This window comes from Ornithorhynchus anatinus, chromosome 14 (genome assembly GCF_004115215.2).
Source record: "Ornithorhynchus anatinus isolate Pmale09 chromosome 14, mOrnAna1.pri.v4, whole genome shotgun sequence".
Classification (NCBI taxonomy): domain Eukaryota; kingdom Metazoa; phylum Chordata; class Mammalia; order Monotremata; family Ornithorhynchidae; genus Ornithorhynchus; species Ornithorhynchus anatinus.
Window position 1 is genome coordinate 48677917 of NC_041741.1, and position 25282 is coordinate 48703198.

At 54.0% G+C, this 25282-nt stretch overlaps 2 long non-coding RNA genes across 2 annotated transcripts; one reads left to right on the plus strand and one right to left on the minus strand.

Moving 5' to 3' along the window:
* On the plus strand, positions 1 to 14498 carry LOC120638827. Its single transcript, XR_005660807.1, has 3 exons — positions 1 to 211; positions 1993 to 2077; positions 14410 to 14498. It is a non-coding gene; the product is annotated as an uncharacterized LOC120638827 (long non-coding RNA).
* Positions 14206 to 24890, minus strand: LOC103169063. The gene is made up of 3 exons (XR_485615.3): positions 24775 to 24890; positions 19404 to 19509; positions 14206 to 14795 (listed from the first exon to the last, which is right to left on the minus strand). It is a non-coding gene; the product is annotated as an uncharacterized LOC103169063 (long non-coding RNA).
* Positions 24891 to 25282: the final 392 nt, after the last annotated feature.

Consider the following 25282-nt stretch of genomic DNA (forward strand, 5'->3'; position numbering starts at 1 on the left):
CTTGATTGGCGTTTTCGCCATCTGAACGACTCTGTGCATTGTCATTCGGAGAGATGGAGACAAAAGACGCCGCTGTGATGGCTTTTGATGGGGAGGAAGAAGAGTGGAGATGGAAGCCGAGGTCTAATGAAGTGTTTTATTGGATATAAATATGGAAAACTCAAGCCCGGAGGAGCTGCTAGGATCCAGCTGTGAGGATGAGAGGTAAAAGGTGAATGTCTCCCTCGGTCTCTGTCTCTCGGTCTCTTAATTCTCTCTTGTCTTTCTCAGCCTGTCTGTCATCTCTCTCATACGCAAATACCTTTCCCTTTATGTTGTTTAGTTCTGCCACCAGGGACCTTTATAAGTGCTGCTAAATGTAATAATTAATAGTCATAAGTATGACATTGACCTGCTAAAGTGCTGGGGTAGAATCTGTCTCCTCCATTAGAGCGGAAGTTTCTCATGGGCAGGGAACAGGGCACCTAAAAATAAAATAACTCGGAGGTGCCTTAGTTTACCACTCCCTTGGAGAGGCCTTTACATCCCTCTGAATTCTGAGGGATCTCTTTTCCATTTTCTTCTGCGTCGCCCTGACTTACTCCCTTTATTCATCCCCCCTGCCAGCCCCACACCACTAATGTCCATATCTGTCATTAATTTATTTATATGAATGTCTGCCTCCCGCTCTAGGCTGTAAATAGGCTGTGGCGGGGAATGTGTCTGGTATATTGTGTCATACTCTCCCGAGAGCTGACTGCAGTGCTCTGCACACAGTTAGTGCTCAATAAATGCAGTTGACTGACAGACCGACTATGATAAGGACATCATTTCTGTGAGACCGCCCGTTTGGCTGCCATCTTGGTGAAGGACCACACCGTTACCCCACTTCTGGCACGATGCCCCCAGGCGATGACTTACCCAGCTCACATCTGAAGCCCGCCCAGCATGGGGGAACATCCATCTTCTGATTCGTCCCCTCCCTGGATGGCGGGGCGCCCCGAGGAGGAGGGGCCCTGGTTTCAGGCTCTGCCTGGAAACTCGTCCCTCTAATTAGGATTAGGGTGAGGGTTAGGGTTAGGAACAGGGTTAGAGTTTGGGTGAGGGTTGTGGTTACGGTAAGAGTTAGGGTTAGGTTTGGGGCTATGGTGAAAGTTAGGGTTGGGGTTAGGGTTAGGATTAGGATTAAGGTTGCGATTACAGTGAGGGTCAGGGTTAGATTTGGGATTAGGGTTAGAGTTAAGGTCAGGGTTGTGGTTATGGTGAGAGTTAGGGTTACAATTAGAAGCAGAGTGGCTTAGTGAATAGGACACAGTCCTGGGAGTCAGAAGGACCTGGTGCTAATCTCGGCTCCCCCACTTGTCTGCTGTGTGACCTTAGACAAGTCATTTCACTTCTCTCCACCTTGGTTACCTCAACTGTAAAATGGGGATCGAGTGTGAGCCCCAGGGGGGATAGGGACTGCGTCCCACCTGATTAACTTGTATGTTCCCCACGGCTTAGAAGCGATTAACAAGTACCGTAATTATTTTTATCGGTTAGGGTTAGGATTATGGTTAGGGTTACGGTCAGGGTTGGCGTTACAGTCAGGGTTAGGGTGAGGGCGAGGTGATGGTTTACTCCGCTTACATCTGAAGTCGGCCCGGCTCGGGGAATACCCGTCTTCCAAATCGTCCCCTACTGGGAGGGTGGGGTGTCCTCCGAGGGGGAGGAGGGGTCCAGTTTCGACCACTGTGACTCTAAATTCGCCCCTTTAGGCTGTAAACTCCTTGAGGGCAGGGAATGTCTGTTATATTGATATATTGTCCTCTCCTAAGTGCTTAGTACAGTGCTCTGCACAGAGTAAGCGCTCAATAGATAGAATCGATGGATTGATTGATCAACATCGGAGGACCCGGAGTCTCCCCAAGGCAGAGGGGCTTACAAGGCGGCCCCCACAGAGGACCCTCACTCACTCCCCATCCCCGCCCAGCTTTGACTCTGACTGGCTCCCTCTTTCCCTTCCCTCCTCAGGATCAGGGTTGCTCCGGGCGCTTTCGTCCGGGACAATCCACGCTCCGACCCCAGTAGGAATGGAATCGGTCCCTGCGGAGCTCAGGTAAATTGTTCTGTCTAGGACTGTAGAAGGCAGAGGGGGCTGTTTCGTCAGGCTCAGCCAATGAAAATATAAAATATTCATACTATTTGGAAAATACACTAATGCCTGCCGCCTAGAAGACTGTCCCCAGGCTAATTAGCAGGGGCTAAAAGATGGAGGGAAGTCGAATGCTCCGGTGCAGTCATTCAATCACATTTATTGAGCGCTTATTGTGTGCAAAGCACTGTATTAAGCGCTTGGGAGAGTATAATACAACCAACAAACAGGAACATTCCCTGCCTACAGTGAACTCACAGTCTGCCTTTCCGACGCCTTTGTCCGTTTCTCTGATGCATATATGACCGTGAGCCCAACGGGACTGTATCGAACCCGATTTGCTTGTATTCCCCCTCAGCCCTTAGTACGGCGCCTGGCACATAGTAAGCACTTAACAGATACCACTGTTATCATTATATAAATGAGGAAGGAGCCGGAGGAGGGAGGCAAGCTTCTGACACTGGGTCGTTATTTGAGCAGTGACTGAGAACTCCTTCCTGTGCCTTGCCGGAGGGACGAGAGGTAGCGAGGCCTAGAGGACAGAGCCCAGCCCTGGGAGTCAGAAGGATCTGCGTTCTAATCCCGTCTCTGCTACTTGTATGCTGAGTGACCTTCGCTTCCCTGGGCCTCGGTGACCTCGTCTGTAAAATGGGGATTGAGGCTGTGAGCCTGCTGGATCGGATTGGTTCTTTCCTTGTTGGATCTGATCGGTGGGCAAGTGGCTGGTTTTTGATTGAGTCTTCACCCCAATCCTGTGGTTAGTCAGTCGTATTTATTGAGCGCTTACTGTGCGCAGAACACTGTACTGAGCACTTGGGAGGGTGCACTGTAACAATAAACAGATATTCCCTGCCCACAGTAAGCTTACAGTCTAGAATTAGGGAGCTCAGTATAGCACTCTGCATACAGTTAGGGGTTTGGTAATAATAGCAATTATAAAGACCGTGGTATCTGTTAAGCACTTACTGTGTGCCGAGCACAGGGTCAGGGACTGGGATAAATGCAAGATAATCAGATTGGACACAGTCCCTGAGCCACGTGGAGGTCACAGTCTATTGGAGAGGGAGAACAGGGGTTTCAACCCATTTTACAGATGAGGTAATGAGACCCAGAGAAGTGAAGTGACTTTCCCAAGGTCACACAGCAAACAAGTGGCAGAGATAGGATTAGAACCCAGGCCCGTGCTCTTTCCACAAAAACCATGCCGTTGAGCCCCCGGAGAGAGTTCAGAAGAGCACTCGGCTCCCAGAAGGCACTCAGCACAGTTTTCTGTACACAATAGGCACTCAGCACAGCGTTCTGCACCCAGAATAATAATGCTGGTATTTGTTAAGCGCTTACTATGTGCAGTGCTCTGCACTGTTCTAAGTGCTGGGGTAGATACAAGGTAATTAGGTTGTCCCACGTGGGGCTCACAGTCTTCATCCCCATTTTACAGATGAGGTAACTGAGGCCCAGAGAAGTGAAGTGACTTGCCCACAGTCACACAGCTGACGAGTGGCAGAGCAGGGATTCGAACCTAAGACCTCTGACTCCCAAGCCTGGGCTCTTTCCACTGGGCCACGCTGCTTCTCTGTGTTCTGCACCCAGAAGACACTCAGCACAGCATTATGCAAAAAGTGGTCACTGAGTCTAGCATTCTACATACAGTAAACACTCAACACCACGTTCCGCACACAGTAAACGCTCAGCTAATACTCCCGATAGCAACTCTGATATCGTAGGCCCAGGGTCCGAGGCAGGTGGACCGGGAAGATATGCGTTATCCGAAGAGCTCGGCTTTCCCTATCTCTCCGAACGGTGTCCAGGGAGGGGGGAGACGGCCAGAGTCCGGGTTGGGAGGAGTCGGGGCTGGGAGCTGGCCCGTCCTCTCGCCAACGGGATTGGTCAGAGCAGAGCCGGCCGGGTTGGGAGCCGGGCCCGCGTCTTCTCCTCGGCGAGATCCCGACTCCGAGAGGCAGCCGGCGACGTGCACGTCATCATCGGGACACGTTTCAGACCCTGCCGGCGGCTTTGGCCGTTTTCGGGGAGCTGAGAGTTTCCTGGAAAATCCACCCTTCTCCGAAAATCATCTCGACACGGTGGCGGGCCGAGGGCCGCCTGGAAAGCCAATTCAAGCGGAGTCGCAAGAGCCGTGTGCCGAGCCGGGGGGTGGAGAGGGAGCCCAGACCCCTCCCCTCCGCGCTCCGGGCCTCGGCCCCGCTGGACAGGGGAGGGTCCGTCGACTGGACACCAGTTAGCCAGAGCTTTCGGGCCCTGAATCCAAGAAATGGAACCGAAGCCCAGATCTATCCTCCCGATCATCACCCCAGCACCGTGCAGAAGGGCACGATCTATCGACCCACTAATTAATGGGATTTATTGAGGGCTTGTTGTAGGCGAAGCAGGATATTAAACACTTGGAAGAGAACGATATCACAGATGTGGCCAACACATTCCCTGCTCTCAAAGAGCTTACCGTCTAGATGGGGAGATGGACATGAAAACAAATTACAGGGGAGACAGACATGAAAATAAATTACAGATAAGGGAAGCGGCAGATTCTAAGGATATGGACTTAAATGCTGTGGGGCCGGGGTGGAGCGACTATCAAAGTGCTTAAGGGGTCCTGATCCAGGTGGAGAGGTGACGCAGAGAGGAGAGCGAATGTGGTGGGGAAATGAGAGGTTGGTCAGGGAAAGAAATAATAATTATGGTATTTTCAAAGCGCTTAATATGTGCCAGGCACTGTACTGAGCGCTGGGGTGGATACAAGCAAATCGGGTCGAACGCGATGCCTGTCCCATGTTGGGCTCACAGTCTCAATCCCCATTTTCCAGTTGAGGGAACTGAGGCCCAGAGAAGTGAAGTGACTTGCCCTAGGTCACTCAGCTGCAAGTGGTAGAGCCGGGATTAGAACCCATGACCGTCTGACTCCCGGGGGCGCGCTCTATCCACTAGGCCGGGTACAGAGCTCCGCACAGAGCAAGTGCTTAATAAATACCATCGGTTGATGGCCTGGAAGGAGCGTATTTCCGCGGGGGGGGTCCGGTGGGTGAGCTCGTTGTGGGCGGGGAATGTGTCCGATGTTATATCGCAGTCTCCCAAGCGCTTAGTACAGTGGTTTGCATACAGTGAGAGCTTAATAAATACGATTGAAGGAACGAATGAGGTCAGGAACTTCAGTGGCATTCCTTCCCTGCACCCCGCAAACTCCTCCCCGCCAACCTAGCATGCCCTGGGCTGGGCCGCCGGGCCCGCAGATAGCAGGTTAATGATCTGCCGGGGGGCCGTGTACAGATGGGTTCCCGGGAAGCCTCTCCCCATCATCCGGGACAAATACCCGGCTTCCCCATAAAACCCCAGACAGCTGGCCAGCTGCTGGACTGGCACCTGCCATCTCTCGGCTCTGGGCCAATCCCCTCCTCCCGCCCCGACCGGGCCGGGGCCGGGGCGGGCGGCACCGTGCCTTGGCAGCCATCTGCGGCCCCTGGATGGGCTTCCCGCCCCCTCCGGGGGTGAGAAGGAGAGGGAGAGGGGTCACCCTGCCATCCTTCACCCTGGGGGAGGAATGGCCCACCTCTCCCACTCCTGGAAATCCTCCCGGAAGTACTCTGCGTCCCGCCGGGCGGGAGCCGGGAACAAGAAAACCATGACATTCCCGAGGAGTGTGGCAGTTAGGACTGGTGGAAAGAGCCCCGGCCTGGGAGTCGGAGGATCTGGGTTTGGATCCCGGCTCTGCCGCTTGCTTGCTGGGTGACCTTGGGCAGGTCACTCAACGTCTCTGAGCCTCCTCTGAGCCGTTCTCCCTCCTACTCAGACCGTGAGTCCCGTGTGGGACGGGAACTGCGTCTGACCTGATCGTTTTGTCTGTAACTCAGAGCTTACTTGGCAAGGAGTGAGTGGTTCAACACCCTGTTTATCTTATCATTTCAGTTAGTTTTAGGGACTTGGGATCAGGCAGTAGGGAAGGAATCGTGTCTACCAACTCTGTTGCGTTGTAATAATCATAACTGCGGTATCCGTTAAGCACTGTACTAAGCGCTGGGATCAGTGGAAGATTATCAGATCGGATGCAGTCCCAGCCCCACAGGAGGCTGACGGTCTAAGTAAGTGAGAGAAAAGTTATCGGATTCCTTTTTTAACACATGAGGCCCAGAGACGTGAAGTGGCTTGCACAGGGTCACCCAGAAGGCAAGTGGCAGAGACGGAATTAGAACTCAGGTCCCCCGACTCACAGGCCCATGCCGTTTCTACCGGGCCACACCTTGTACCCTCTCGAACGCCTTGGATCGTGCTCTGCCCACATTAAGCTCTCAATAAATGTCACTGCTTGATTGTTTGAAGTCGCTCAGCAGTTAAACAATCATAATCTCCCATTGCACTTTTCAACATATGGGCATTTATTTACTCCACTAATCAAGTACTTCTTCTCCTAGCCTGATATCATTTTGGGTTCATCTCCACGACTAGACCGAAGGATCCTTGTGAGCAGGAATTGTGTCTTCTGCCTCCTTTTTCCTTTCTCCCAAATGCTTAGCACAGTGCTCTGCACACAGTAGGGGCTCGAAAAATACGACCAGTCGATTGATCGGTCTGTTGTTGGTTTTTTTTAATAAGTCTCGGTTCCCGCCTTTGGGGAGCTTAAAGTCAATCGCTCAAGCAGCTTCGGAGAGTCAAACATAGCAGTGCGGGTAGATACGTTCCCTGTCCTTAAGGAGCTTACAGTCTAGAGGGGGAGACAGACATTAATAGAAATAAATCGCGAATATAGACATAAGCGCTGTGGGGCTGAGGGCGGAGTGAATAAGGGGAGAAAATCCAAGCTCAAGTATGATTCAGAAGGGAGAGGGAGGAGAGAAAACAAGGGTTTAGTTGGGGAAGGGCTCTTGGTGTACAAGAGGCCTAATGGGGGAACAAGTCTATCAGTCAGTCATACTGTTTGAGCACTTACCGTGAGCAGACCACTGTACTAAGCATCGGCAGAATACGATATAACAGCACATTCCCGGCCTACAGTAAATTTAATGGAATAATGAGGTGACACGGGTTGTATCGGGGTCTTTTCTAGGGCCTGAATGATCTGGCAGCAGCAACGTGCTCTAGCCGTTAGGCCACTCTGCTGCCCACTCCGGTCTCCGTTTCCTGGGTTTCCGTGGGGAAGACTTGGGCTCAGCCTCCAATCATTCATTCATTCAGTCGTATTTACTGAGCGCTTACTCCGTGCAGAGCACTCCAGCCGGCCTGCAGACGGGGATGGGGTCGGCGGGGGGGCCGGCTCTAGCCTCCTCCCTTCCCTCCTCCACCGCCATCATTCCCTCTCCCCGCGGCGGAGAGACAGGCCCTTCCTCAGAACCAAGGATTCCAGCAGCCCGGCTTCTAAGAACGCACTCCGAGGGAGAAAGAACCCATTCTCTTGGGCTGCCATCCTTCACCCTGGCAGATGCCCTCCGTGACTAGGCCGATAAACGCTTTAAACCGGGGTACCTCCCTCCCCGCCCCCCCGCCACTCCGGTCTCACAGAAGACAGGCAGAGTCAAACTCCGCATTTCTGATCCTGGCAACTTCACTCCTTTGTCCTCGGAAAAAGAAAAAAAAACCCTTCCAATTTCCTGAAAGAATTTCCCTCCTGTCCATCTCCTCCCTCAGGGGCCAAGCTTAACCCGTTGCCGCTGCCAGATCATTCAGGCCCGGATGCAATCCGTGTCGCCTCATTATTCCATTAAACTTACTGTAAGATCGCGGTGGGCCGGGAATGCGCTGAAATATCGCGTCATATCACAAGTGCTTAGTACAGCGCTCTGCACACGGTAAGCACTCAGCGATCGATCGACAAGGACCGTCCCACCTGATGTGCTCTTATCCACCCTAGCGCTCAGTTTGGTGCCTGGCACATAGTAAGCGCCTAACAGATACCACGATAATCATTATTCTTACTGTCCGGATGGACGGCCCACGGCCCGGGGCCCATCCCTGGGCACTGCCCCCAGCTTCCTCCAAAATGCCATTCCAAAGGCAAACGCCTTCGGACGCTGTGGGGCTGGGTGACCTGGGTGATGGGGCAGGGGGGAGGGGGGTTTGCCCTGCTCTGTTTGTCTCTAAACATTGATAAATCCAAGCTGTAAATAGCCTCGGGCTTCTCTGCAGGGGAAAGGCGAACTGAAATTTACTTTAGACGATTAAGTTTGGATGCAGAGGAGATTTATCCCTCCGGCGGGCCGCTTCCGCTTTAAAGTAAATGAGGGCTGCTGGGGTTATTAATAGCCACGCAAAGGTCGCTCCTGCACCCCTCGCCCCCCCAGAGGCCGGCGGGATGGCGGGTCTGGGCTGGGACGTCCCCTTCCTTAACGGGGATCACCTACGGGAGGTTCCGACAGCTGGGCTTCGATCGATCGATCGACGGATGGATATTTATCGAGCGTCGACTATACTCGGCGCTTGTGAAAGTCCAATACGACACAGTCGGTAGACGGGATCCCAGGCCACCGCGAGCTTACAGTCCCGAGGGGGAGAGCTTTTAGAAGAAGCAGCGTGGGCTCGGAAGTCAGGGGGACTTGAGTTCTAATGCCGGCTCCACCACTTGTCTGCTGTGTGACCTTGTGTGAGTCACTTCACTTCTCTGGGCCTTCGGTGACCTCAGTTGTAAAATGGGGATTAAGGCTGTGATTCTTACTGTGTGCAGAGCACTGTATTAAGCTCTTGGTAGAGTAATAATAATAATAATAATGTTGGTATTTGTTAAGCACTTACTAAGTGCAGAGCACTGTTCTAAGCGCTGGGGTAGATACAGGGTAATGAGGTTGTCCCACGTGAAGCTCACAGTCTTCATTCCCATTTTATAGATAAGGGAACCGAGGCACAGAGAATTTAAGTGACTTGCCCACAGTCACACAGCTGACAAGCGACAGAGCCAGGATTTGAACCCATGACCTCTGACTCCAAGCCCGGGCTCTTTCCACTGAGCCACACTGACTTGGTAGACACGTTCCCTGCCCACAGCCAGCTCACGAGCTCTTGGCAGGAGGCACCATGAGCGGCACGAAGCCTTCGCTGACAATGGAACTCCCCCAGCACCGGTCAGAGGACTGAGTTCGGGAGACAGGGATCAGGCCGACTGAAATCTGAACAGTCCACGGGCAGGCGGGGCCACTGACCGAGCTCCTCGACTGCGGTACCCGAGATCGGACCAGCAAGAAACCCAGTTGTGTTTTGTTTTGTTTCTTTAATGTTATTTCTTAAGCGTTTGTGATGTGCCAGGCACTTTAGCAAGCGCTGGGGCAGGCACAAGAAATTGGGTTGGACACAGTCCCTGTCCTACATGGGACTCACAGTTTCGCTCCTCATTTTACGGATGAGGGAACTGAGGCCCAGAGAAGTAAAGTGACTTGCCCAAGGTCCCACAGCGGGCGAGTGGTGGAGCCGGGATTAGAACTCATGACCTTTTGACTCCCGGGTCTGGGTTTTAGCCGCTATGCCGGGACACGGTCCCTATCCCACAGTCCCTATCTCCCCTCTCCCCCTCCGCCCACCATCAACTCAGCCCCTACCCTAGGCCTTCTGCTTCTACCAGTCATGTCAGCCCTGTCCCTCTTGTGGAAAGGGATATTGCCCCGAAGAATAATAATGATAATTGTGGTATTTGTTAAGCGCTTATTACGTACCAGGCACCGTATTAAGGGCTTGTACAAAGGTACAAGCAAATCGGATTAGACACGGTCCCTCCCACATGAGGCTCATAGTCTCAATCCCCATTTTCAGATGAGGTAACTGAGGCACAAAGAAGTGAATCGACTTGCCCAAGGTCTCACAGCACACAACAGACAAATGGCGGGTTCGAACTGAGCCGTCTCTTCTGGGTCGAGGACATCTCCACCCCCGACTCCTCCAGACCCCCAAGCAGCCTTATGCGGTCACCCCCTCCTCTCCACTCGGGAACTTCGGTCACATATTTCAGTGAGCGTGCGCGGGCGGGCTCCGGAACGTCGGCGCCCACGTTCGCCAACGCGGATGCCGGCAGAAGGCGGTCTCGCCCATTCTCGGGGCCCAGCGGAGGAGCCCCCCCGAGCGAAGGTCTGTTCCCCGAAGGGCAGGTGGGCCGCCCCAGGGGAAATGGATATTTCTCAGGGGAGCTGAGTTGTGACACTTTTCAGGAATGACCGTGGCACGGGTGGCGGGGGGCAGGGACTCTGGGCCTGCGCAGTGGGTAGAATCGGCTTTCCCCAAGACCTTTGCGGATGAATGTCACCTGTGGCCCGGAGCAGGGGCCGGGAACTGTCTCTAAGAGGATTTGTTGCTTGGAGGAGGGGCTGGAGGGAGAGGGCTGGGCACGATCTCATTCTTCTCATTCCCCGCTCTGCTCCCAGCAGATGCTCAGCAAATACTATTGATTGATGGACTGCTGGACCGATCCATCGAACCGAAGCCAAGTCTTACACAAAGCTGTATCCCAGCTGAACACCGGGAGTGGATTCGATAACTGTTCTCCCTCCCCTTTGGATCGTGAGCCCCAGAACAATAAGAATGGATAACTGTGGTATCTGTTAAGCGCTTACTGGGTGCTGGGCACTGTACTAAGCACTGGAGTGGATACAAGCAGATCGGTGGGGCACCGTCCCCGTCCCACATGGCGATCACAGTCTTAATCCCCACTTTAAAGATGAAGGAACTGAGGCACAGAAAAGTGAAGTGACTCGCCCGAGGTCACATAGCGGACAAGTGCCGGAGCTGGGATTAGAACCCATCACCTTCTGACTCCGAGGCCTGTGCTCTATCCACTGAGTCATGCTGTTTCTCGGTACTAAGGGCTTGGGAGAGGACGAGAGATTGTGATGTTGTAATTATAGTGTTCGTTAAGCGTTTGCTATTATAATAATGGTGGGATTTTGTTGAGCACTTACTATGTACCAGGCACTGTACTAAATACCGGGATAGCTACAAGTTAATCGGGTCAGATGCAGTCCCTGTCCTTCATCGGGTTCATAGTCTAAAAGGGAGGGAGAACAGATATTTCCGTCATCCCCATGTTACGGACGATGAAACTGAGGCACAGAGAAGTGAAATGACTTGCCCTAGGTCAACCACCAGGCAAGCGGCGGAGTCAGGGTTAGAACCCGGGATCCCCGACTCCCGGGCTCACGCTCTTTCTACTAGGTTAAGCCGCTTCCCTATGTGCCGAACACTTCGCCGAGCACTGGGACAGGGGCAAGATCATCAGATCGGACACGGTCCCTATCCCGGTCCTACCAGGGGAAGGAGAACAGGTATTGAATCCACCGGGAGTTCACCTGGGACACAGCGTCACCCGAATCTTGGCTTAACTGTTTCCTCGGAACGCTCCATCTGCACTCCCGGCTTCCGGTTTGTGGATTTCGGGCCTCCACCCGGCAGCCGTCTGTGTCCCCCGCTGTCCGTCCTTCTCTCCACTTGTCCCACCCTCCGGGGTACGTGAAGGGGAGCAGAGCCTCGACGCCGGGAGACCGACGACGTACCCCACCTTCCTCATCTGGGCTCTCGCCTTGCCACTTGCTGTGCCGTCTCTTCACACGGAATGACGAGAGTGAATAATTGGACCCAGGATTTTAAAAAACCCAATTTCCACCCCCATTTTTCTTCCTAGCATTTCTGAGCAGATAAACTTGAACTCAGGGAGCCCAGATAATAATTGCGGTACTTAAGTGCTTACTATGTGCTAAGCGCTGTTCTAAGCACTGGCTAGATACAAGGTAGGTTGGACAGTCCCTGTCCCAGTCGGGCTCACACTCCTAATCCCCATTTTACGATGAGGTAGCTGAGGCCCAGAGAAGTGAAGCGACTTGTCCGAGTTCACACAGCAGACATGTGGCAGAGCCGGGATTAGAACTCATGACCTTCTGATTCACTAAGCTACACTGCTCCCAGAGGCTGCCCTGTCATCCTCGGGCCCCTTCCCCGTGCCAGCTCGCACTGGAAATGGGAACCGGCTCATAATAATAATAATGATCGTAACTGTTAAGCACTTACTACGTGCCAGGCACCGTACAGAACGCTGGGGTGAAAACGAGGTAATCGGCTTGGACCCAGTCCCCGTCCCACATAGGGCTCATAGTCTTGATCCCCATTTTCCAGATGAGGTTAGCTGAGGCCCATGGAAGTGAAGCGACTTGCCCGAGGTCACACAGCAGACGAGTGGAAGAGCCGGGATTAGAACCCGGGTCCTTCTGACTCCCAGGCCCGCCCTCTCTCCAGTAGGCCACTCTGCTTCACGCTCCACTGTCCACCCGGCCCGGCCGAACCCGGGCAGAGAAGGTCCCGGGCCCCCGTCCGTGCTCGACCTAGATTCCGGCCCGTTCTCCAAGCCCCGGCCCGCTCCCCTCGTGGCCGGAGATGAGAATTAGGCCACGGGCAGATAAAGTCTTGGGGGATAAAAGGGGATTACCTCACCTGGCCATTTGCTAATTAGGTTCGTGTTGTCCCCACCGGGGACATGGGCTATCTGTCTGATGCCGAAATGAAAGACCAACAAGGAGGGCGGGGCGGAGCGAGGGACACAGACCCCGAGGCGGGGCTGTGCCCGCTGACATGGGCATAAGAACGTAAGACGACGGAGAACGCCATCTGGGTCGGCCCCAGGGTCGGCCCAGCCCAAGACGCAGCCTCCCACGGCGGCGCCGACGTGCCCGGAGGAAGCGCGTGCTGATCGTCCTCCTGGGCACCCGTCCTCGTGGTCAGGGATGGACCATCCCACCCCCACCCCGACTCTCCCCTCTCCACCCCTGACGCTCCCTCCAGTGACCCACCTTGGACCATCCCGCACCCGACTCTCCCCATCTCCGTCGCTGACTGTCCCTCAGTGACCCAGCCTGGACTGGTCACCCACAAGATCCATCCAAACCCCCGAAGGAGCCTGCCCGAGTTTCCGTCCGCACGGCTCCCCTTGGGAAGGGATCCCAGACTCTCCCCCGCAACTGGGGAGAGAACCGTCTCCTCGTGTCGGGTTTGGACGTGCCGCCCTCAGGCTCCAGCGGGACCCCTCGCCCTGAGGGGGTGGATTTGGGGGAGCAGCAGTTGCGCGTTCACCCCGCCCACCCCCTCCCTGGTTCCGTGACACCCTCCCCGCCATCATTTCTCCCCGCTGACCCCGCAGAGAGATCTGATCTCTCCAGTCTCCGCTGCTCTGGAGACACCCCATCCCCTCGATCACCCGGTCTTCCGAAAGGACGATCCGGGGGTGGAGATGGAATGTTGGGAGATCGGTCAAGGGACCGTTCCGAGTGCCCGATTAGTACCCGACCCTCCCAGCCAGAGGATTCGAAGATTAGGATCGGTTGGAAATGGTTTCCCACTTGCTTGGATGTCCGGGCAGTGGCCCCCAGGGCTATCAGCCGGCCCAGCTCCAGTGAGGACTTTCGTTTTCTTTTGTTTTTGTTTTAAATGGCATCTGATAAGCGCTTACTAGGTGCCAGCCACTGTACTGAGCTCTGGGGTAGATACACACTAATCAGGCTGGATGCAGTCCGTGTCCCACATGAGGTTTACTGCTTTGATCCCCATTTTACAAATGAGGTAATTAAGGCCCAGAGAAGTGAAGTGACTTGCCCAAGGTCACACAGTGGACAAGCGGTGGAGTTGGGATTAGAACCTAGGTCCTTCTGGCTCCCAGGCACACCGTTGATGCCCCGTACAGTGATCTGCACACAATAGGTGTCCTGAACAGTATTTTGCGCATAGTGGGCCGCTGGTACAGAGCTCTGCAAACAGTAGGTGCCCGGTACAGTCCTCTGCACAGAGTAGTAAAGTGTTCTGCACCCAGTAGGTGTCCAGTACAGTGTTGTGCATACAACAGGAGCCCAGTACAGAGCTCTGCCCACCGTCGTTCAGAAGCTACACGACACAGTGGATAGAGCGCCGGCCAGAGAGGCAGCAGGTGGTGGGTTCTAATCCCGGTTTAGCCACTCGTCTGCTGTGTGACCCAAGGCAAGTCACTTCACTTCTCTGGGCCTCAGTTACCTCATCTATAAAATGGGGATTAAGACTGTGAGCCCCATGTGGGACAGGGTCTGTGTCCAACCCGATTACCTTGTAAGGACCCCAGCGATTGGAACGGTCCCTGGCCCAGAGTAAGCACGTAACAAATACCATCATCATTAATATTATTATTATTAAGGAGCTGGGATTGACCAGCTCCTCCGGGGTGAGCGAGGTCATCAGCGTCCGGCCCCGACTGGCCGCTGAAGCCCTTCCTGGACAGTCCGAGGTCTCCTCAGCCCTGAGCTCACGAGGACTGCTCTTTGTGGGGAGGGAACGTGTCTACCAATTCTGCCACTCTGTACTCTCCCAAGCGCTTAACGCAGGGCCCCGCACACCATAAGCACTCAGTCGATACCACCGACGGAGCGACGGACACGCAGATGACGACGAGATTCCACCGCTCCACCCGAGGGTCTCACTGGCCAGGGCGTCTGACGCCGCCACGGCGGAGCGAATCTCCGGAACGAACGTGGCGCCGTCGGGGGCATCCGCCCCATCCACAGAGACGCGGTCGGGCCCAGATTGAAGCGGGCGAATCGACGGGCTGCTCAGAGGGGAACGTGGTCGTCCATCTGGAGGCGGTGCACCCGGCTGGAATTCCAACTATTTGACAACCATCCGAACTCCGTTCAGACACAACCAACATGAAAGGCACCGGCGGGATTCCATTATCCAAGGGCTCGGGGCTTCTGAGGCACTGGGTGAATGGAATGTGGAGTTGAGGTGTCGCGCTCCTTGCTTTGGAATTCGATAACCTGGGGGCGGGGGACTCTCCCCAGCGATGGTCCGCCTGGATTCCCCCAGCTGAGTCCGTGGACGACCGAAATAGCTCGGATCCCTCCCAGAAAAACGAATTCTGAAAAGTCCACAGAAACGCACCGATCGCCCAGCCCACGGGCCCCGCTTTCTCTTCGGTTGCTCGGCTGAAATAATCGATCCATCCATCAGTCGTATTCACCGAACGCTTAATAAATACCATTGATGGATTGACTGTTAGATAGGAATTCTGCCCCTTTCAGAGAGTCGGGGCGAACCGCTGTCATCATTGTATTGTACTCTCCCAAGTGCTTAGTACAGCGCTCTGCACACAATAAGCGCTCAATAAATACGCTTCAATTGAACCGATCATGGACTTCACCGTGGTAGCTCCTTCTACCTGCGGCAAGGAGGGAGGGGCGAAGGGGAAGGGGGTGACGGAAGTATGTGTGCGGTGGGGGGAGGGTGGTGCACAGAGGGGTCCGGTACACCCCAAGATCCTGGGGGAGTTCAGACAGCCTCCCCAACCCCCCTCGCAGACCGATAAGGCTTTCCTACCGTGCCTTCTCATCAGCTTACGCATCCCTACTCCAGTGACGACAGAGAGGGAGACCGCGGGAGGGGGAGAAAACCAACTAGCGGAAAAATGCTCTGCGTCGTCGGCGTAGCAGCAGCGGCGAGGGGGTTGGTCAAGAGCCTACTGGGTGCAAAGCCCTGTTCTAAGCGCTGGGAAAATACATGGGGGAGAATTAGATCTTCTTCTTTAGAGGGCTGGGAGGGGTTGGCTACCCACATTAAGACTAGATGAAGCAATAAAGACACAGCATAAAAGAGGAGGCCCACGATAAATACCGCAAGAACAATAGGGCACTGTGGGATACTGGGGTTGACCGAGGCAGCGGAGGGGATGAGGGAGGCAGGGACGGATGGAGGGAAGGAGGGAGGGTGAAGGGAGGGAGGGAGGGAGAGGGGGGCGCGGGCCACCACCTGCGACGCTTGGATGGGGAAGCGGGAGAGGAGTGCCCGCCTTCCGCTCTTTGGGGTGCTAAAGTTGGAGAGAGTTCTCTGACACAAAACCCCTTTCTGGGCCAGAAGAAGAACCAGCTGTGAGAAGCTTGCTTTTCTCTCTCTGGAAGTGTGAACCGTTAATCGCGGCCGGCCCGGCATTGCGAGACTGTCATAATTGCTCCGTTCTGGCTCGGAATCCAGACTTCCCGGAGTCGGGGACTATTCCAGCGACTGAGGCCCAGTCGGCACATCCGGTGCCCCGAGGTTCCCGTCCCCCCGAGGGATCCCCCGACTGAGGGCCAAGGCTTTGAGAAGCAGTGTGGCCTAGCGGAGAGAGCCTGGGCCTGGGAGTCGGAAGGACCTGGGTTCGAATCCCCGTTCTTCCATTTGTCCGCGGTATGACCTCGGACAATGATAATAATAATAACGTTGGTATTTGTTAAGCGCTTACTATGTGCCGAGCACTGTTCTAAGCGCTGGGGTAGACACAGGGGGATCAGGATGTCCCACGTGGGGCTCACAGTCTTAATCCCCATTTTACAGATGAGGTCACTGAGGCACAGAGAAGCGAAGTGATTTGCCCACAGTCACCCAGCTGACAAGTGGCAGAGCTGGGATTCGAACCCATGACCTCTGACTCCAAAGCCCGTGCTCTTTCCGCTGAGCCACGCTGCTTCTCTAAAAGTCAATTCACGTCTCTGTGCCTTAGTTCCCTATCTGTAAAATGGGGATTAAGACTGTGAGCCCCACGTGGGACAGGAGCTGTGTCCAACCTGATTAGCTTGGATCTACCCCAGGACTTAGGACAGTGTCTAGCGCTTAGTCATCGCTTAACAAATACCATTAAAAAAAAAAAAGGCTCTGAAGCTGAGACGCAGTCCACGATGAAGGCAGTAGCTTGTCCCAAGTCCCTGAAAGGGGCAGAATTCCCGTCAATGAATCGATCTGTCGTATTTATTGAACACTTATTATGTGCAGAGCACTGTACTAATTCCTACTTCAAGAATCCCAGCTCCAGGACATTCTCAAGGGGAGAATTCTTTGAGCCCATTTTCCTCTTGATTCTCTCCCTTGAGGGATGAGACTAATGATAGTAATGATCAATAATAATAACCGCGGCTTTCGTTAAACGCTTACTACATGCCGAGCACTGAATTGAGCGCCGGGGTAGACGCAAGCTGAGCGGGTCGGACTCGGTCCTTGTCCCACGTGGGACTCACAGCCTTCATCTGCTTGGAGAAGCAGCGTGGCTCAGTGGAAAGAGCCTGGGCTTCGGAGTCAGAGGTCACGAGTTCGACTGCCGGCTCTGCCCCTTGTCAGCTGTGTGACTGGGCAAGTCACTTCACTTCTCTGTGTCTCAGTTCCCTCATCTGTAAAATGGGGATTCAAAGTGTGTGAGCCCCACGTGGGACAACCTGATTACCCTGTGTCTCCCCCAGCGCTTAGAAGAGTGCTCGGCACCTAGTAAGCGCTTAACAAATACCAACATTATTATTATTATCCCCATTTTACAGATGAGGTAACGGCGGCACAGAGCAGGTAAGTGACTTGCCCAAGGTCACACAGCAGGCAAGCGAAGAAGCGGGGATTGGTACGCAGCTCCTCTCACTCCCCGGCCCGTCGTGCTCCTTCCAGGAGGCCACGCTGCTCCTCAAGAGGAGAAGGACCCGTACATCCCACCCACAGATCTTTCCCTGGACCTTTGGAGTCAGGATCACATTCTCACTGGGCAGAGTGGGGCACCTAGCATATTGAAACACAGATGTGCCTCAGTTACCTCATCTGTAAAATGGAGATTAAGACTGTGAGCCCCACATGGGACATCCTGATTCCCCTGTGTCTACCCCAGCGCTTAGAAGAGTGCTCGGCACATAGTAAGCGCTTAACAAATACCAACATTATTATGGGAAGCAGCACGGCCTAGAGGAAAGAGCCCGGGTGGGAGAGTCAGGGGACCCAGGTTCGAATCCCAGATCTTTCATTGGCCGGCTGTGTGACCTCGGGAAAGTCACTTCATTTCTCTGGGCTTCAATTTCCTCATCTGGAAAATGGTGTTTACCAAGTCACTTAACTACTCTGTGCCTCAGTTACCTCATATGTAAAATGGGGATTAACTGTGAGCCTCACATGGGACACCCTGATTATCCTGTCACTTAATTTCTCTCTGCCTCAGTTCCCTCATCTGTAAAATGGGGATTAACTGTGAGCCTCACGTGGGACGACCTGATTACCCTGTATCTCCCCCAGTGCTTAGAACAGTGCTCTGCACACCGTAAGCGCTTAATAAATACCAACATTATTATTATTATTATTACCCTGTATCTCCCTCAGCACTTAGAACAGTGCTCGGCACATAGTAAGCGCTTAACAAATACCAACATTATTATCATTATTATTATTATACCCTCTCTCCCTCCCCCTTACACCATAAACCTCCATGTGGGACAGGGAATGGGTCCAACCCGATTATCTTGTATCCCCTGAGGTGCTCAGTACAGCGCTTCGCACGCACATAATAAGCACTTCACATAGACCACAATTATATTACACCATTACGCAACCGTATATCACAGTTGGAAGAAACAGCATGGCCTAGTTGGAAAATCATTCCCACAGAAATCAGTCTATCAATCATTGGTATTTATTGAGCACTGACTACTCGAAGAACGCTGCACCGAGCGCTTGGGAGAGTACAGTGCAGCAAAATTAGCAAAGCCTGTCCCTGAACATATCAAGCTCGCAGACTAGAGGAGGAGACGGACACTTATATAAATAAATAATTTATAATGTATAATTTAAAGATACGTCCATAAGTGCAAATTCACAGGCCAAGTCCAAGGTAAAGATGGGACAGCTCTGTGGATTTTGAGATATAGAAGCGTCCTTTAGCTTGAAGAGAGATAATGATAATGTTGGTATTTGTTAAGCGCTTACTATGTGCAGAGCACTGTTCTAAGCGCTGGGGTAGATACAGGGTGATCAGGTTGTTCCACGTGGGGCTCCCAGTTTTAATCCCCATTTTACAGATGAGGTCACTGAGGCCCAGAGAAGTGAAGTGACTCGCCCACAGTCACACAGCTGACAAGCGGCGGAGCCGGGATTCGAACCCATGCCCTCGGACTCCCAAGCCCGGGCTCTTTCCGCTGAGCCACGCTGCTGACGTTGACGATAAAGGTATTTGTTAAGCCTTACTATGCGTCAAGCACTGTTCTAAGCCCTGGGGTGGACACAAGCCAATCAGGTTGGACACAGTCCCCGTCCCACGTGGGGCCCACGGTCTTAACCCCCGTTTTACGGGTGAGGTAACTGAAGCCCAGAGAAGTGAAGCGACTTCCCCAAGGTCACCCACCAGACAGGGGGCGGAGCCGGGATTAGAACCCAGGTCCTTCTGACTCCCGGGCTCGGGCTCTAGCCACTGGGCCACACCGCTTCAGCAACGCTGACAGAGAGATTGGCCAACGAGAGCGTGTGTGTGTGTGTGTGTGTCTGTATGAGAAAAGCAGACCCTCACCCCACCAAAGCAGAGCCAGGACGTTCAAACCTGCAGAAACCGGCTCGGGCAAGTTGGGGCGGTTCGGGTACGACGCCACCGGCGTGGATTGGTGTTGCGAGTGACGTGCAGGACGAGGCGGCGTCTCACAAGGCAACTGTCGGTTGAGCGGTGAAAAACAAATGAGGTTTTGAGCCTGGACGACTCCCGGGCTACCCGAGACCCAGTTGCTCTGTCATAGAAGATAGGACCCAGAAGACTCAAAGAAAGACTCCGTCGGGGATGCCAAGACCCCTGGGACAACTGTAGTGATAACGTCGTGACGGTATCTCCCCCGGTGCTTAGAACAAACTCTCTGTGGGCATCGAATGTGTCTGTTTATTATGTCATACTCACCCAAGCGCTTAGTATAGTGCTCTGTACACAGTAAGCGCTGAATAAATACGATTGAATGAATGAATGAGTGAGCAGTGCCTGGTACGGAGTGAGCGCTTAACTACCATTTTAAAAAATGCTAAGAATAATAACTGCGGTATTTGTTCAGCGCTTACTATGTGCGAGACACTGTATTAAGCGCTGGATTGGATACAAGCGAATGAGGTTGGACACCGTCCCTGTCCCACATGGGGCTCCCGATCTCAATCCCCGTTTTACAGAGGAGGTAACTGAGGCACAGAGAATAATAATAATGATATTTCTTAAGCGCTTACTATTTGCCAGGCACTGATCTAAGCGCTGGAGCGGGTACAAGCAAATCAGGTTGGACACCGGCCCTGTCCCACCTGGGATTCAGTCTCAAACCCCATTTTCCAGATGAGGTAACTGAGGCACAGAGGAGTGAAGCGACTTGCCCAAGGCCACCCAGCAGACAAGCGGCAGAGTCAGGATTGGAACCCATGACTTTCTGACTCCCACGCCCATGATCTGTCCGCTACGCCATGCTGCTTCTCTAATAAAGGCTCTGAGTCTGGGATTCAGTCCATGATGAAGACAGTTCCAAGCCTCTGAAAAGGGCAGAATTCCTATCCATCGATCGATCGATGGTATTTATTAAGCGTTTACTGTGTGCGGAGCACTATCCTAATTCCCACTTCAAGAGCCTCGTCTCCATGGCATTCCCAAAGGGGAGAATTATTTGAGTCCATTTTTCTCTTGGATTGCTCTTTGGAGGTGATGGCGATGGTCAGTGATGATTCTTATTGAGTGCTTACTGGTTGCCGGGTGCTACAATACCAAAGAAGTCACGTTCATTCATTCAATCGAATTTATTGGGCGCTTACTGTGTGCAGAACCCTGTACTAAGCGCTTGGAAAGTACAATGTGGCAACAGATAGAGACGATCGCTACCCAACAACGGGCTCATGTTCCCTGCGCATGAGGCACGTACGCTCTATTAGATAGAAAAGCAACGTGACCTAGGGAATGGAGCCCAAACCTAAAAGTCAGAAGGACCTGGGTTCTAATCCCGGCCCCGCCACCTGTCTGCGGTGCGACCCTGAGCGAGCCGCTTCACCTCTCTGGGCCTCGGTCGCTTCAGCTGTAAAATGGGGATTAAGACCGCGAGCCCCATGTGCGACCGTGGCCGACCTTACGACCTCGTATCAACCCCAGCGGTTAGAACGGTGCCCGGTACATAGTGAGCGCTTAACAGGTACCATAAAAACAGCTGCAGTTTGACAGATGGAATAATCAAATAAAGACTTGATTGTAGAGTTGATACGAGCAGACGTACACATACCACAGGACGGCTACCTGCCCGGATAGCCACCCTCATGGTGAGGGATGGGCCATCCAACCCTCCGACTCCCCCCTCTCCGTCCCTGACTCTCCCCCACTGACCCAGCGTGGACCCTCCGACGTCTCTGACTCTCTCCTCTCCGTCTCTGCACAGAGTAAGCGCTCAATAAGTACGACTGAATGAACGACTCTCCCTCCAGTGACCCAGCGTGAACTGCCCTGCCTTGGATCCATCCGAACCCCTTCTACGTTTGAAAGACTATCTCCCCCCACATCCCTTCATCTGCGAGACGGATATGGGGCCTAGCGGCAAGAGGCTATGGGAGTTCCGGTCCCAGTTCTGTCCGCAACCCGCAGTGTGACCCCGAGGAAGCGACTCGCCCTCTCTGGGCCCTCCCCTCCCTGCCCCTCGGCAACGTCATGAGGACAGACGAGCCGTTCGATGCGAAACTATCGAGGGAGTGAAAGAGCCAGGGGCAGTCGAGGTGTTATTGCTTCATCTTCCTCTCAGAGGTTCCTGTCAGAATTACGTCCCTCAAACTAACCAGCACGGCAGTCCATTAGGTGGGCTGATCTCGAGGCATCAGGAAATGCCTTTTAAGCAACAATTCTAATTGCCGGGCTCTCCAGACACACCATTACGGTGAAGTACCCGGTTATCATCAGCTTTTCTCCGTTTCGCAAATCTCCATTCGGGGACGGGATGTGTTTAAGGACGGAATGAAATATCCAGCATAAACAACCGGATGCGAATTGCCCACCCCCCTCAGCCTCCTCCGTCTCAGTCTTAGCCCCCAGAGCGCTTACTCTGGGCAGAGCACTGTGCTAAGCCCTTGGGAGAGTAGAGCACAGCGGAGGTGCGCTAGAAATGTTCCCTGCCCACGGGGAGCTTGCAATCTAGAGGGGGAGACAGACATTAAAATAGACTCTAGACTGGAAAGCCCCTCTAGACTGTAAGCTCACTGTAGGCAGGGGATGTAACCGTTATATTGTACTTTCCCAAGAGCTTAGTACAGTGCTCTGCACATAGTAAGCGCTCGATAATCACGACTGACTGACTAATTCCCCGGGGGACATGAGGAGTTACAGCGTGGTTTGAGGAGGTGGGCTAGGTTCTGGGGGCCAGGGCAGCTGTCAGCACTGGACAGAAGGGACCGCTGCCCCAGGGAACCCCCCTTACTTTGGGGGACCCTCCCCTCCCTCCAACAGCCCTCCATAGAGCACCCATTTTAAAGATGAACAAACTGAGAAACAGAGAAGCGAAGTGACTTGTCCAAGCTTGGACACTCTAACCGGCTAGGGTTCTAATCCCGGCTCTGCCGCGTGTCTGCTGCGTGACCTTAGACAAGTCACTTTAGTTCTCCGTCCCTCAGCTCATCTTTAAAATGGGGTTGAAGGCTGTGAGCCCCAAGCGGGATAGGAATTGTGTCCGATCTGATTTCCTTGTATCGACCCCAGCGCTTAGAGCTGTGTTTGGGTCATAGTGAGCACTTAACAAATACTTTTTAACTTCATTCATTCAATCGTATTTATTGAGCTCTTACTGTGTGCCGAGCACTGTACTGAGCGCTTGGGAAGTACAATTTGGCAACGTATAGTGACAATCCCCTCCCGACCACGGCCTCACAGTCTAGAAGGGAGAGACAGACAACGAAGCAAAGACGTAGAAATCACTACCATCAAAATAGATAAATAGAACCATAGATAAATGCACATCATTAATAAAATTAAAAGACCAATAAATATGCATAAATATATACAAGTGCTGTGGGGAGGGGAAGGGGATAGAGCAGAGAGAGGGAGTCGGGGCGATGCGGAGGGGAAGCAGAGGGAAAGAGAGGGCTCAGTCTGGGAAGGCCTCTTGGAGGAGGTGAGCTCTCTGAGAAGCAGCGTGGCTCAGTGGAAAGAGCCCGGGCTTGGGAGTCCGAGGTCATGGATTCGAATCCCCGCTCTGCCACTCGTCAGCTGTGTGACTGTGGGCGAGTCACTTCACTTCTCTGGGCCCCAGTTACCTCATCTGTAAAATGGGGATTAACTGTGAGCCTCACGTGGGACGACCTGATTACCCTTTATCTACCCCAGCGTTTAGAACGGTGCTCGGCACAGAGTAAGCGCTGAACAAATACCAACATTATTAGATGGGCTTTGGAGAGGGGAAGAGAGTTAGTTGGGCGGACGTGAGGAGGGAGGGCATTCCGGGCCAGAGGTAGGATGTGAGCCGGCGGTCGACGGCGGAACCGGCGGGAACGAGGCCCAGTGAGGAGGTTAGCGGTATCAGAGGAGCGGAGTTTGCGGGCTGGGCTGTAGGAGGAGAGAAGGGAGGTGAGGTAGGAGGGGGCGGGCAGGACCTGGCCTTGTTCTTCCACGCTACTTCTCTGGGCCTCAGTTCCCTCATCTGTAAAATGGGGGTGAAGGCCGTGAGCCCCAAGTCGGGCGGGGACCGTGTCCGATCCGATTACCTGGTATCGACCCCAGCGCTTAGGACAGTGCTTGCACCTAGTAAGCGTTTAATAAATACCACAGCAAGAGTCATTGACCAGAGGCCCCAGCTGGCCAAGCCTCCAGGCCCGGGACCGCCCGCTGAGGTCACCTCAACCTGCCTGTCCCCCCCCCACCCACCCAGGGGTGTCCAAACCACAGTACTCTGGGAGAAATGAAATTGGCAAGTATGTTCTGGGGGGGGGGGGGGGGGGTGGATGGATGGGGACGGGGAAGGGGGTGCAAGAGGGGGAGAGGCTTCGCCCCCGAAGGTCCGTGCCCTTCGCCACCCCCGGCGTGGAGAGCGCCTTCTGTTTTTATTTTTCCAGCTCCCGGCGGGGAGGGCAGGACAGTACAGGAACGATCTTAATCCGGGGAACGCGGAGAGCACTAATCCCACGCTGACCTCGAAGGGAAGCAGCGGTTCTGTTTATTTATGAAAAGTGTTTATCTTGAGTAAACTCCCCGGGCACACCCGGAGGAGGGGAAGGGCCACCGCGCTCGCCACGTGACCCCAAGCCAGGGAGCGGGGTTACCAGCGGGCACCGTCTCTGGGGGTGACGGGGTGGAGAGACGGAGACGCCCCGGGACCCCGCCATCGTATCGGGAGAGGGCCGCGGGCCGAGGGGAGGCCGTGACCGCGGCACGGGTTCTCGCGTCATCGCCGTGACGTTCGTTCATTCATTCGGGGTCAGTCGTATCTATCGAACGTTTACCGTGTGCAGGATACTGTACTAAGCGCTTGGGAGAGGCCAATATAACAGTAAACGGACGCGTTCCCTGCCCACAACGAGCTTCCGGGCTAGAGGGGGAGACAGACAGGAATAGAGGTCAAAACACTGAAGATCTGGACAGAAGTGCTGCGGGGGTGGGAGGAGGCGATGAAGAAAGGGAGGAAATCAGGGCGACGCAGAAGGGAGTGGGAGAAGAGAAAGGAGGGCGCAGTCAGGGAAGGCCTCTCGGAGGAGACGGGCCTTCACTAAGCCTTCAAAGAGGACCGAGAGTCGTCGTCGTCGTCTGTCGGATTTGAGGAGGGAGGGGGTTCCAGGCCAGTGGCAGGCCGTGGGGAAGAAGCGACGTGAGGAGGTGGGTCAGTCAGTCGATCGTATTTATCGAGCCCTTACTGTGGGCAGAGCACTGTGCTAAGCGGTTGGGAGAGTGTAATAGGACACTCTAACAGACACCGTCCGGCCCACGACGAACTTACAGTCTAGCGGTCAGGTAGGTAGTCGTCCGTCTCCATCTCCGCTGTACGAAGGAGCAGCGTGGCCCGGTGAAAAGAGCCCCTGGGAGTCGGAGGACCCGGGTTCTAATCCTGGCCCTGCCAGTTGCCTGCCACGTGTGACCCGGGGTAGGTCACAACTTCTCTGGGCCTCAGTTTCCTCATCTGTCAAATGGAGATGAAATACCCGTTCTCTCTCTCTCCCTGACTTCTTGTCCCTAGGTGGGGTAAGGGGCTACGCCTGATCTAATGGCATATCTACCCCGGCGCTCAGCACAGCGTCTGGCATGAAGTACATGCTTAGCAAATACCCCGACGATTATCCAGTAGGGAGGTGAAGTCACTTGCCCGAGGTCACCCCGCGGGTTAGAGGAAATGGGGGGATTGATTCGTTCATTTGATCGTATTTATTAAGCGCTTACTGTGGGCAGAGCGGGGATTCCCGACTTCCGGCCCTGTGCGTTTTCCGCTGTCGATAAATCGACCAGTGGTA